A 15,541-nucleotide genomic window follows, 5' to 3' on the forward strand; every position below is an offset into this window, starting at 1 on the left:
ATACCGCTGGAAGGAGGTCCCTTAGATTAAACAATATGTGTATACCGCTGGGAGGAGGTCCCTTAGATTGAACAATATGTGTACACCGCTGGGAGGAGGTCCCTAAAATTAAACAATGAGTGTATACCGCTGGGAGGAGGTCCCTTAGATTAAACAATAAGTGTATACCTCTGGGAATAGGTCCCTTAGATTTAACAATAGGTGTGTGCCGCTGAAAGGAGGTCTCTTAGATTGAACAAGAAGCACATATACTGCTGAAAGGGGGTCTGATAACGGTGTGATAACCAAGACGTAGATAATCATAAGCATCTTGACCCTTCAATTAATTGTTACTGGGATATTCACATAAACTCTATGAAACGAAAGTTAGCCCACTGATTAAATGCTCAAGAAGTTTGAAATATCGATTATCGCGTAAAAGTTTAGAAATTATCTACAAATCTTTCATCTTTACCGACGACATATGCCAGATCATTTCTACCTGATACAATAAAACTGTGGAAATCCCTAAGTTCGGAAATTCAAAATATTGATACTTTATCCCGATTCAAAAACTCGATATTAAGACAATATAACAAAACTATTATTTTTGATCTAAACTGATTTGATTTGAATGCTGATAGGTTTGATAGACATCATCGACAGCCCCTCGTGCTCATGTGGACATCCAGTCGAAAATGCTGTGCATTATTTCTTTACATGCAATAAATACACGGAATTAAGACAAAAATCATATTTCTATTTAAAGGGGTTTAGTATCAACAATGTACTATGGGTATCAACACTGTACTATGGGTATCAACACTGTACTATGTACATTGAATGTTAACAATTAATTGTTAATGTTCATCAATTAATCATGATGACAACTTATTGTTAATCCTTATTAAAATCTTGATGATGACAAATGATGATATCAACCTTCATTAAAATCATTCTCTCAGTCTTATAGCTGTGTGTTGTTATGTCTCTTAAGTGGATTAGTCCATTGTATGGAATAGGTAACAGGCAGGGGATTAACAGTGCAACAGACCGTAAACTATGTTGTTGTAAGCTGTGGGGGTAGTGGTATGTAGGGGTAATGGGGGGTTACCGCTGAAAGGGGGTCTCTTAGATTGAACAATTAGTGTAATCCTCTGAAAGGAGGTCTCTTAGATTGAACAATAAGTACATATACTGCTGTGAGGAGGCTCTTAGATTCTCTGACTCTCTCAGTGCACTACAGTCACTGGCAACTAAGCATTCGAGCAGTAGACCTGACACCATCCGAGACATTTTGGTTGTCATTCAGAAACTAAAAAGGGAAAATGAGAAAGAGATAACACTGTGCTGGATACCATCTCACATAGACATTCCCGGTAATGAGAGAGCCGACAAACTAGCTAAACAGGCGCTAGAATTGGACGTGTCACTGGATCATCCTTACTCAAAAAGCGAAATTCGAAGTATGATCCAAGGTTCGATCACTAGCAAGTGGCAGAGGCAATGGGACACCTCAGACAAAGGCAGATGGTATCATGGACTCCGCCCCAGTGTGAAAGGGACGCGAACTACTCCCTCACAAAACAGGCGAGTCGACATCATGATCACCCGCCTAAGACTAGGTACCACCAAAACCTCATATAAAAACTGTCAAACATGCCACACCAAAGCTACAGTCCCTCACATTATGCTGGATTGCCAACGGTTTGACACAACCAGGCAAACACTCAGAGAGGAAACAGGGCTAGGTACATTGACAGCCAAGAGGCTGCTGGCTCCCACGGAGCACCTCGCAATGTACAGACCGCTAGCCAATTTCCTCTTGGAAAGTGAACTATGTCAGTATATTTAAAAAGAAATTATATCAATCAAGCCAGTCTTCAGTTTGTCCGAGGGCGCCAAGGAGATTATACCACCCAAGCTCCTGACCTCAGAGGACCAGCCCAGCCAGAACACGCCGGTCGCACAGCCTGTCATCATGCCCGGTTGCCAGACTGGCACGCCAGTCCACCATGCGTCCCAAAGAGGGACAACACATGCGTCCCAAAGAGGGTCTTGAAACAGGGAGTGGCCGTGTCCACCCCCTAGGGAAACAGCAGGGGAGTGGCCGTGTCCGCTCCCCAGGGTGAGTGAGCAGAATGAGAGCAAGGGAGTGGCCATGTCCACCTTCCAAGGTGAGAGCAAGGAATGGCCATGTCCGCTCCCCAGAGTGGAAGAAGGAGTAAAAGCAGGGGAGTGGCCGTGTCCACTCCCCAGAGTGATAGTAGTGACAGCAGGGGAGCGGCCGTGTCTGCTCCCAAGAGTGAGAGTAAGGGAGCGGCCGTGCCTGCCCCCAGAGTGACAGCAGGAGAGGGGCCGTGTCTGCTCCCCAGAGTGAAAAGTGGGGGAGTGATAGTAGTCACAGCAGGGGAGCGGCCGTGTCTGCTCCCCAGAGTGACAGCAGGGGAGCGACCGTGTCTGCTCCCCAGAGTGACAGCAGGGGAGCGGCCGTGTCTGCTCCCCGGAGTGTGAGAAGGGGAGTGGCCGCGTCCACTCCCAAAAAAAAAAAATATATATATATATAGTGTATGTTCACACAACACTCGTGTACTTACACCCACGCGTCCCAAAGAGGGACAACCATGCGACCCGAAGAGGGTCACACAAGCTGGGACAGCCATGTCCTGCCATGCGTCCCGAGGTGGGACACACCAGACCAGCCCCAAGTGTCCCAAGGAGGGACGCTCCGGCCCAGGCCCAAGAGTCCCAAGGAGGGACACTCCGACCCAAGCGCCCAAGGAGAGACGCCCAGACCCAACGCCACCAAGACAACCCGGTCCTGCCCCATGAGTCCCAAGGAGGGACATCGCCACCACACCCACGAGTCCCAAGGAGGGACACCCCATGCATCCCAAGGAGGGATAGGTCTGCCGACATGCCAACCGGCGAAGGCGACCTCAAAAGCACCTAACACAACAACAACGGCTCTTAGATTTAGTAACATGTGTATACCGCTAGGAGGTTTCCTTTTTAGAACTTATAACATATCCAGAGTAATGAACAAATGAAATACACAATGCCATTTTTAGAAAGTTGTCAAATGTAACATATGTTATATTTGGGATTACACTTTCTTAGTAAAGTACAGATTCTAGTACAGTTTTGGGGGGGTTGAGTGATGGCACTCAACCCCAAAAAATGTACTTGAATCTGTACTTTACTAAGAAAGCGTAATCCCAAATATATCACCCATCACTCAACCCACAAAAATGTACTAGAATCTGTACTTAACTAAGAAAGTGTAATCCTAAATATAGCATATGTTATATAATGAACAAATGGCCTGAGTGAGAGAGCATGGTTTTACGACGCATTTATCAATATTCCAGTAATGTCACGGCAGAGTACACCAGAAATAAGGGAAAACAGATTCCTGATTAGACTGTAGACAAGGCTACTAATGACTAGCATTATCTTAAATCTGAGAAACACCATTGCATGCTCGCGTTATCGTTTCCAACAAGTACTCCACGTCCATCAGAGACGTCTGGTTGTTATCACACAATTCATGAAATGTTCCTCGGATTTGTTACGTTATTATTTTTATGATCTATCCACGGCACTGCTTCAAGTATATTCTTGTATGACACTTCCTATCTGTCTACCCCGAATACCACAGTGGAGATAATGCACTTTACACAGCTTGAATCAGTATCATTCCATGATCAAAGCAGTATACATATTGATGAACATTTTCCTTCATCATTCTGACAATGGTCGCATCTTCTTCCTTGACCTAGTCTGTCTCCTAGGCCCTAAAGTATATAAATTGTAAAGCCGTCCAGCTCAAGTCCATACTGTTTGGACAAGTCTCCAATGCATCAGTGATAACTAAGAATTGTATTGGGCTCTTTGAGGATTTTATGTATATTTTTAGATATACACTCTTCCCCTCCACCCAAAAAATAAAGAAACGCACAGGCGTTTTCAGCAGTTCATTTCGATATATTCTGACAGCAGTCATCATTAAAACTATTCCTATGTTTGAATCCCGTTGATTATGTCGTGGTTGTTGTGCATTGCGCGCAAACGCATCCCTAAATGTGTTTGTAAACATTTGTCATACAAAATGAAAACGATACATGAAAAGTGCATGCAGAAAAGGTTTCCGTGTAATGCAAGTGCAAGGAGTCGGAAACACGAGTAGGGACATCGACTATAAAAAGCCAAACCAAGTTCATCAACCATTACGAAATTTACGACGTAAACGAAAGTACAAATGCCAAGGATGAATGCTACTGAACTAAATATCGCCATTGGACGTTTGGAAGCAAGGGAATGCCAGTCTGCCCTTGCAAGACACTTCAATGACTACCAGAGCACCATATCTTGATTATGGCATCGATATACCCGCTTCAATTCTACCCAAGATCGTTCTCGAAGTGGAAGACCAAGAGTGTCCACTCCTGCTCACAATCGACTCATCCGGGTGTTTCACGTACGTCACCTACTTGCTACAGCAACGGAAACTGCAGGACAGGTGCCTGGTCTTCGACGAATTTCCGACCAAACCAACAGAAATCGCCTAAGAGAAGTGGGAGTTCGAGCTTGTCGACCAAACGTTTGACCTGTTCTGACACGATTACAACGACAGGGTACAGGCACTGAGCCCGGGCAACTGGCGACGCTTTAAGTTCAGCAATGAATCGCGTTTCCTCCTGCAACGACGAGATGGGACACTACGTGTCGTCATGAACGTTTTGCGCTGAACATTGTTCGACAGGTGGACATATTTGTGGAAGAAGCGCCCTGGTGTGGGGAGCCATGTCCTACACGGGTAGATAAGAGTTAGTGGTGGTTCAAGGCAATCTTACAGCAAATCGCTACATGGACCAATTCCTGCGACATCACCTCCTCCCACTTTTTAATCGCCAGAGGGAGCTGTTTCAACACGACAACGCTCGACCCCACACAGCTCGTGTAACAGGTGCCTATCTCGCCAATGCAAACGTCAATGTCATTCCCTGGCCTTCCAAATCGCCTGATCTGAACCCGATCGAAACTCTATGGGACGAACGTGATCGACGCGTCACCATCGTCCTCAGACACTTGCAGAACTTGCCAACGCGTTGCAGGAGGAATGGCGAAGAATTCCCCAAGCAAAAATCCGACAACTTGTGCAATCCCTTCCAAGGCGGTGTAAAGCTGTGACTCCTGCGAGGGGGGGTCTCACCAGGTACTGACCTGAACGCCCCCTTGTGTCTACACATGTGCAGTGAGTGAACTGAATTAATGCTGACAATGACAACAATACATATGTTCATCCGTGTGTCGAATTTCCTTCATCTATGTTCAAGCTAACTTGACTTATGCACACTGTGCGAGTTTATATTTTCAACGTTTATACGTGTTTCTGAAAGCTGATGGGTTACCTGTTAGCTTTGAAGATTTCGATGTACCAAAGATCGCTAATTAATTTCTTCAACCCCGTCTAGAGTTTATTACACAGCCCTTATAGACGACCATTTGTCACACTCGGTTGCATGAACCATCAATTTCTCTAGCCTAGGTGACAGTGTTTGACGGCTGGGTTGAAGAGAAAGCTCATTGCCCCTCGAACTTCTTGTTTGATTGTTTAACGCCGCACTCAGCAATATTCCAGCTGTACGGCGGAATATATCCTGTAAATAATCGAGTCAGGACCTGACAATTTAGTTATGAACAGCAACTGGGATCAAATGACATATGTCAACCAACTTAATTACGATATACCTGCTCCATAATATTATGCCCAGGGAGCCAAGGAAAGAGTCAGAAAAACTACCCAGTCAAGCAATCTGTCTACCGGTTGATGACACGCTTTTTAGTGTGTCTTGCTGTTGAAACGAGACGAGCTGTTTATGCCTATGCGTTGTTTCAGTGTTGGGTGATGAGGTGATCGGAAATGGGGTTCAACGCAACGTTCAAGATTATTGTCGTTACATGGCGATGAATATACACGGTTTTGTGTGTCTGCTTGCACTATTTCGAACGAACGCTGGTTAAAAAGGATACCCATTCAGACAGAATAAACTGATTCCGAGAGGACACATGAAGATTCGGGTTAGATTTGTGTTGAGCAAACCATGTTTTTCGTAAGAGGCGACTAAAGGGATGGACTTGTTATTGTATCCCAGTTGCGAAGGTGGAGGCCTGTGTTGATCACTGGAAATTTCAGAATACACAATTGACGGAATACTTACTGAAGCACACGTAAAATATTCACGTCAGCCGGAACTGAAAACACAAAAGCTCTTTCAAACTCAAGTGTCTTTAATAATTAACCAGTGTTAACTTTCCCCCAAAAATTTCCATGATACAAAGACAGACGGTTACAATCCTATGCAAGGATTGAATGTTCTGGACAAAGTTTAACACAGGTGTTTGACTGTCTCTCGTCATATTAGCTTATGGTAAAACTGTACATTGAATGTTTGTCAGTTGAGAAGAAAACCTGAAACAGGTCAGTTCTTGTTATTCTGGTGTTTGGAATATAGCTTGGTAAGTATTTATATCACACATTGAATTGGTGCTTATTAAATGTTTGTAGGATACCAGTAAGTAATTTCTCGTGCGTCATTATATTTCAGGTATTCCAGCAACCTGTTTGAAATATTCTCGCTTTAAGAGGATACCTTCCAAACACAGCACATTTTGGCACTGCTGTTTAGAAGCCTGAGTACAACATCGCATTTTAGGAATTTAAGTGGAACAGTGGCTCCAGTAATATTGTATGGTGCCACTGATAACTTACATTACAATCTTTTAGCTTAAGCTTCTGTATTGAGTCATTTCTTGTTATCATATTTCGGTACTTATAATACTGACGAATAGCCTCAAATGTTGATATGTGCATTAAAATTAATGAAACAATAAATACAATACTGAAATATTCTGGCAAATGTTACAGATATACGAGCGCTTCAAATAATTGCTGATCAAAAGAGCGAAAACGCACTTGAAAATTAGACTTCTCCAAAGATTTGTTTGTCACTCAGCAACATTCCAGCTGTATGACGGCGGTCTGTAAATAATCGAGTCTGACCAGACAATCCAGTGATCAACTGTTACAACATGAGCATCGATCTACGCAACTCACTCACTCAATCAAAGTTTTACTTTCACCTATGGTGCGATGGCATGGTTAACACTGAATTATGGCGTGGCTGTCTGAATACTGGTCTGACCGGTCGTCGGTACAACCATGTGTTACCTTCTAGGTGTGGGATAATATATTCCAAATGCTGCTGTAGGTGTAGAATTAGTCTGAACGCCTTCAAGGCATAGTTTTATGTTGGAGAGGTCTACATAATGTCCAATCTGGCAGAAAACTTGTCGTGACGGTTTTGGTAACTTTACTCAAAAACTACAAGTACAATCGTACTTTAAATATTCACATTTCACAATGGTAGAACAATTACATTGTATAATGTATCATGCCAAATTAGAAAACGATGGTACTAGTAGTTTTTGAGTAAAGTGACCAAACACCGTCACGAAATGTTTTCTGCCAGACTATATGTACTATTCGAAGGTGAAGGTTGCCGTCGTATGAAACTGTGAATTCCTGACACACTTAGGATCAAAGGTCCTATGATCAAGTTGTAGCCTGCTTATTGTCATAAACCTCTTGTCGACCTTTCTTTTAGTTATGTAGAACCTTTGTTAGAAATGTCAGTGGTATACGGCTGTGATATAAATATACCGTTCAACGTGCGAGGCGACGCGATCAATCACTAACACAGGTTGGTACTGGGTGTTGCACTGAGGCTGGCAATCATTCCTATAATGAATGTCACAATTCAGTTAAAAATTGTTGTCGGAAATGATACATAGCACTCTGAGGAGAATGAGTGTGACGGCAGTATTCCCGCATGGTGTACTATCGCCGTAGCCTGTTCCCCAGACCCCAGGGAATACATTAAATAATTAAATGTGGAGTGAAACCCAAGTCTAGAAGGATTAGTTAAGTGTAGATTGTTTAAACTGTAGGCCCTCCGGAAAGTGACAATTTTCTGGTCTCATGCTTTTATTTTATTTATTACTTTTTAATAGATATATTTAAATACATTAACCTTATTTCTGGGACAAAATGCCAGCCTACTATCACTGGGCTGATGAGAGCTAACATTCCAGTTCTTTCACGTTGGAGCGAAAGACAAAGTCAACCAGTTTACATCAACAGAGCAACCATTGTTTTCATATTTACACAAGTCAGTAAGTTTTGAGAAACCGTATCTTTGTGCTTACAACCCTGCAAGTATGGGTGGATTCCACCGGTGTGTGATTTTAGCGATGACGCTAAGTATATTTGTCCGCTGCGTGTCATCGTCTTGGAGGCCGTTAGTGGACTCCGTAACGGCGAACCAAGATGGACGTCATTGGCACCAGTATGGACGTGAAGAGGTGCTGGCGCTGCAGGAAACCGCGTAGGAATTGAAAGGAGAGAGACTTGCCCCCGGAATGTGCATCAGACAAGGGGAATAATTCAAATTCAAATTCAGGATCAAAAGTTACTAGGAAACGAGGTAAGCGGGGAGGAGTCCGCCGACGAGTTCGGGCGCGCAAATCAAGACCGCCTCTTCCAACTTTTCTGTTATCACACGTGAGGTCTCTTAAGAATAAACTGGACGAACTTTCGACAAGTACTAAATATTTGTACGAATTCAGAGACAGTTGCATTCTATGTTTCACGGAGACATGGCTATCACCCTCCGTCGACAGTAACACCCTCTATGTGGCAGGATTTGGTGTATGTATGTATGTAGATGAAAAGTGGTGTCGTAACTATCTTGTGAGAGAAAGGATATGTTCACCAAACATCGAACTTCTATCAGTGTCTATGCGACCTACTTATCTACCACGTGAATTCGGTCAGATCTTTGCTGTGAGTGTCTCCATACCACCCAGTGCCGATAACAAACAAGCAGCTGATGTAGTTCATAATCATGTTTAATCCCTAGAGTTGATTTGTCCTGATGCGCCGAAATTCATACTTGGAGATTTTAATGGATGTATCCTGAAGTCTGTGCTCCCCACCTACAATCAGTATGCAACATGTTGTACACGGAAAGACAAGATCCTTGACTTGTGTTATGGTAACATCAAGGACGCCTACAAATCATATAGTAAACCACCCCTGGGAGCTTCGGACCATAATTATGTGTATTTGCTGCCCACATATCGTCAAAAGTTAAAAACAGAAAAGGCTATTGTTAAGACTGTCAAATCATGGAACAAAGAATCTATTGATACCCTACAAGGATGTTTTGCGTGTACGAAGTGGGACATGTTCTATGATGCAGAACAAACATTAGAAGGAATGTGTGACGTCATTACTGATTATATAAATTTTTGTGTCAACAACATAATACCAGAAAAAGAAATCAGAATTTTCCCAAACAACAAGCCCTGGATCACAAAAGAAATGAAATCTTTATTAAACGAAAAGAAACGAGCATACATGAAGAAAGATAGAATAAAACTCAAATGCATACAGAAGGACATCAATCTTAAAGCTCGTGAGTGTAAACTAGCGTACAAAGAGAAAGTTGAGAGACAGTTTCAACAAAGCAGTCTGCAACAAGCCTTGCAAGGCGTGAACACGATGATTGGCAAGAGCAGGTGACGACAGACAACCAACGCCGGGGACAATAAGACCTTTGCTGAGAGACCTCAACACTTTCTACAGCCGCTTTGATTGTCACGATTTTACCAATGAGATAGCTGAAGTTAGTGAAGCCGTACAGGATAGTGAAAGTCGTATCCATATATCAGAAGCTGACGTCATTCAAAGCTTCTCCAGAATTAACATCAGAAAAGCAAAAGGACCTGACAACCTTGACGGCATTGTGTTGAAGGAGTGCAGACTTCAACTGTGTACAGTTTTCACTAGATTGTTTCAATTCTCAGTGAATACACACGTTATTCCTTCGGTCTGGAAAACATCAGAAATTGTACCAGTTCCTTAAAAGACACAACCTAAAGAACTCAACGACTACAGGCCAGTTGCTCTCACATCTATAGCAATGAAGTCGCTGGAACGCATCTTGTTGAGACATCTCCGACAGGAAGTTGCCGACATACTGGACCCGCTTCAGTTCGCCTACAGGTCAAGGAGAGGAGTTGTTGATGCCACACTGTCACTCCATAATAATGTCTATAAACATCTAGAGACACCTAAGTCATACATCAGGATCCTCTTCGTTGACTTTTCATCTGCGTTCAACACCATCCAGCCACATATCATGATACAGAAACTGTTAGACATGGGCGTTAACTCATACCTCATCAAGAGGATCGAAAACTTTCTTGTGGACAGACAGCAGTACGTGAAAGTTAATGGGGCTGTATCGAGTAAACGGACCACCAACACTAGTGCACCACAAGGCTGTGTAATATCTCCTGTTCTTTTCACCTTCTACACTAATGATTGTGCAAGCTCGAATTGAACCTGTTCAACTCTAAAGTTTTCAGATGATCCAGCAATTGTCGGCAAACTGAACGACACTGATTCTGACGAAATGTATAAAGAGGACATTAATCATTTCACGACTTGTTGTGCAGAAAACCACTTACTCTTAAATGTCACAAAAACAAAGGAACTTATAATTGACTTTCGGAGTAAGCCCACAGAAATGCTTCCAGTGATAATCAACGGTGAATGTGCTGAGACAGTGACGGAGTATAAGTATCTGGGAACCTTCATTGACTCTAAGCTGAACTGGAACTCTAACACTGAGCTCTATACAAAAAGTCTCAGTTTATCTCAAATCTAAAATAGACAAAATTGTTAACACTGCAAGTAAAATCGCTGGAGTCAGATTTGAATGTTTATCATAAATATATGAGCGGCAAATCGTGAATCAAGCTGTCAAAATTATATCTGACCGTACTCACAACTTAAATTCGGAATACAACCTCCTCCCTTCAGGCCGCCGCTACAAAGTTCCAATTGTGAAAACTAATTAAGAGAGCCCGTACATCCTTTTTTCCAAGTACCATATCTCTCTTAAACAAATGTGAAGATACCTAAATCAATGAATTTATGTAAATATACTCTCCCAAAAAAGAAACGCATCATGAAAATAGCAATTTCATGTAGCAATGAATTAAAACGTGATTCATTTTACTAAAGGTTTTGCTCTGTTTATGAGTCCTATGGTGTTTATGTTTTGAAACATCACAACAAAATGCACCATCCGTAAAATACCCGTATTTAACAGCATGATTTAAATTTCGGCGTGTAGTGTCACAGAATACACAATTCACATGCAATGCACGTGAAAGTTGGGGATCAGATAGTCTCAATGATGGGTATAAAAGGTTGATCGCTGTCTGTCGATTATTCACTGTATTTGGAATATTGTTGACGAACGCAAAATGCCACGTCTAAGTGAAGCCAACCGTCATATCGCCATAGGTTTGCTTGAAGCCGGCCAGTCTCAACGTGCAGTTGCCTGACGCATGAATGTTCACCAAAGCACCATTTCACGGCTCTGGGAGAGATATCGCCGGCAGAATGCGGTAGCAGATGCCACTCGTAGTGGGCGACCTCGAGCGACCACTGCGGCGCAGGATCGCTACATCCGGGTACATCACCTGCGTCATCGAACAGCTACGGCGACCAGTACCGCTCAACAAATACCCGGATTGAGGAGGCTTTCTGCACAGACCGTCAGGAACAGGGTGAGAGAGGCTGGTTTACGTGCCAGAATTTTGGCCCTGTGCTTCGACAACAACACCGTCGACATCGAGTTCAATGGTGCACCAACGTTCAGGCCTGGAACCTACCGAATTGGCGTAGAATGTGGTTCAGTGATGAATCACGATTCCTATTGGAACGACGCGATGGAAGAATGCCGTTGTACAGACGTCGACGTGAACGGTTCACCGACGCTTGCGTTCCCAGGTGGACAGATTCGGCCGGGGCAGTGTTATGATGTGGGGAGGGTTCACCTGCCGTAGGAGAAGTGATTTGGTGATGATCCAGGGCAACCTGACAGCTCAACGGTACTGTGACGAAATCCTACGCCCACACCTCCTTCCAATCATTGATCGCCAGAGGAGTTGTTTCAACAGGACAATGCCAGGCCCCACACAGCACGTCACACTAGAGACTTCCTCCAGAAACACAACATCAATGTGCTCCCCTGGCCTTCAAGATCACAGGACTTAAACCCGATCGAACATCTGTGGGATGCCCTGGACAGACGGGTGCAACGCCGTAACCCTCAGCCCCAGACAGTTCAGCAACTCGCACAGGCACTACAGTCAGAGTGGGCTGCGATTGGGCAACACGAGATTCTGAGACTTATTCATTCGATGCCGAGGCGATGCCGTGCAGTTCTGGATGCCCACGGTGGTCACACGAGGTATTGACTTCAGCGCCACCACACGTCTCCATGTGACACTCAAACTGACTTTCCTCGAGTTGGTGCCAAAGACGGATAAGTCTGCATTCCCAGTGTGCAATTTCGCTATATTTCATTTACTCATAAAGCCTACAAGATGTTTCAAAATAAACATAAAAATACAGTTGAAATTCCTATATGCGTTTCTTTTTGGGGAGAGTATATGTTTTGTATCTCTCTGATGTCAGTAGCTCTGCTGATGTAACACAAATTCCTTAAAAGGCATTAAAGTATTATTCTATTCTATTCTATTAATCACACTTTTCTCTAAGATTAACTTGTAATGTAAAATTGGATCGTATTGATACGGTCTAACATCCGTTTCAGAAATGACATCCGGAACATCTTTTATTGCTTCAGAATCCATAGACACTGTTACAAACTTTTTGTTCCATTTGAATCACGGAAGGTGACTTGTAGAATCATGACTACATCTATGAAACGTTTTGTTTTCGTTAGTATTCTCCTCTAAAAAACGAACACAGTGACGGAAGTCACGGCCTCATTCAAAATGTAACGAATCAATCTTCAAATTAAACCTTTAAAATATTAACAATTCTGTTTGGCAAATATGAAGTAAGATTAATTTACTCATCCTTTACACAATAACTAAAAGAAAACACAGAAAAAAAAAACACAATTCACACAGAAAACGGCATAATCTAGCCATTATCGCAATAACATAAAATGAACTTATCATCGAGGTAGGACAGTCGATGCGCTACGTCTCCCAGTGAGACTTGGCCCAACTGTTAAACTCCCTCTTCTTTGTAAGTTCAGTACAATTGATGGTACTCAATTTTGGCTTTCAATGAACGGTTTTCATGAAACTAGTGGCACATGTTGATACTATCAGCCGCTGGTCTGGTTTGAACCCGTGAAGATCCGGGTTAGAATTGATCTTCAGTAACCCATGCTTGTCGTAGAGACGACTAACGGGTTCGGATGATCAGCTGCAGGCTCACTGACTTGGTTGACACATGTCATCGCATCTCAACTGCGTGGATCACTGGATTATCTGGTCGAGGCTCGATTAGTTACAGATTGCCGCCATATAGCTAGAATATTGTTGGGTGCAGCGTTAAAAGAAGAAGAAAGAACTAAGACTGATATTGAGTCGATCAAGGGCGCTTTGGTGAAGCTGGTATGATTTAATTACCAAGTAAGCTTACAGGTCTTATTGTTTAAACATCGCAGAAGATATTAGAAGAGGTATTTCTTGTAATGATTGGTTAAGCTAGTACTGGGTTTGACGCCGTTTTGAAGTACTTCCGTCAAATCACAGTTTAATCTGCGATTATCTGACTTGTGCTACTTGGCAGGAATGGTATTGAGAGACCAAGGATCATTTATAATCAAAGTGAAACTGGGATTCGAAACACCCATCAGGACTCTTGTGTGGACGAGGTCGCAACTCTGTGCCATGGCATATTAAAGACAAGACTTATATTCTGCGATGTATCGCCCAAACATTATCTTTAATCCTAACCCAGGGAATGACACTAGTGCTGTGATAAACCTCCCATAAAGAAAGCTCGTGCACTGTCAGTGTCTGACATCCGTCACGCAGACGACAGCTCCTCGTTCAGATCACAGCACTGCTGCCGTACTATTTCTTTTTGTTTCCGCCAATAAAAATAGTTCATTTGTTTTAGAGACTAAACGTCGGGATTTCTGAAACGTTTGGTGGTAGGATAATTCTTATCTGTTCTTCCAATGCCACTTTGTTGTATTTGTGATATAAAACAAGCTTACGTATATGTTAAAAGATGTTGGCTACCGTCACTTGTTTAGGATGTCAAGTTAACATTGAGAAATTATTTAGTAAACCATTCGTCTCGTACAGATATACAGTGATATATTTTCAGGTATGACTTATCCAGTTACGTCTCTATATGTTCAGGTTTCAAATGTGAACAGTAAACAAGAAAGACGATTTCTTTATACGACGAAGACGGTTAATGTAGTCCTGGTTTATAGTTGCCATTACTGCCACCGAGAAGAGGTACTATCAATAAACTATCCTTTACTGTGAAAAGAATCCATTGGTCATCCGACTGATGTTTCCTGCTTTACCGAGGTATGGAATCACAGGGCTGATCCATATAACTGTTGTTTACAGACTCCTGATTGCTGTTTACGTGTAAAACCTGCAGGCAACCAGTTTACTGATATGAATAAATACAATTTAATATATCCATATGCATTACATACAGATGAATAGTATGACATTTAATCCTCCACCCCCAGTTATATCACGGCGCGCTTAATATGCGAGGAAACCTTTAAGGATGCAGGTGTTTAACTAGACTAAGGCTTAGTCTCTGAATATATATAATTTTGATAGTAACAAACAAGCCCATTTAAATTGAAAAGGAGCCCTAGAATGACCAGAGATTCAGAACCTGAGGAAATCTAGACTTGCTTTATTTAGGGCTTTAGCACTGCAGAGAAAGCTTGGCAGTAGGGAAATTAATGTGGTTCAGGAACTGTGAGACAGACTAGTGTTTAACCTTCACAACCCTATTGATCATCAAAGCATACTTATTCGAATATTACAGGAAATTAAATGATTATTAAAACTGCAATTATTATCTATTAATATGATTTAATCATATTCTAAGCTATTAGTTTTTAATATTATCATTTTTTCCTTGCACTGCATGCAGTGTCTTATGCTAGGATACAGTATGCACTTCCTTTTAAGGGACCGACCAACGATTTCAGAGAATGTTTGCCAAAAAGAATGCAGAAAAGAAAAATAAAGAATTTGCCTTCAACTCCCGAAGATGATTGTTCCTTGTACACACTGGGTCCTTTCCTGCTTTCGAGGAATAAAGATGTAAGTATAGAATGCATAAATCATCTATGTGAACTATGACTGCCTTTTCAGCTTCAGATATTTGACAAAAGAATCCTTTGTTTCAGCCTTGGGGGCCAAGATTGCCGTGACTGTAATCCTAAACATAACAACAGCTCAACAAACACATGTATTCGAACAGACGCAAAGTATGTCTGCAAGTTGACAGCGAGAGTGTAACGCAACTGTACCAGGCCGCGATATAAGAGATTATTTACACACATATTCTGAATCCGGCGCAAGGATACTAACAGGTACACATCAGAGG

The sequence above is a fragment of the Haliotis rubra genome, unplaced genomic scaffold (genome assembly GCF_003918875.1).
Source record: "Haliotis rubra isolate DU_JTF1 unplaced genomic scaffold, ASM391887v1 Scf951, whole genome shotgun sequence".
Classification (NCBI taxonomy): domain Eukaryota; kingdom Metazoa; phylum Mollusca; class Gastropoda; order Lepetellida; family Haliotidae; genus Haliotis; species Haliotis rubra.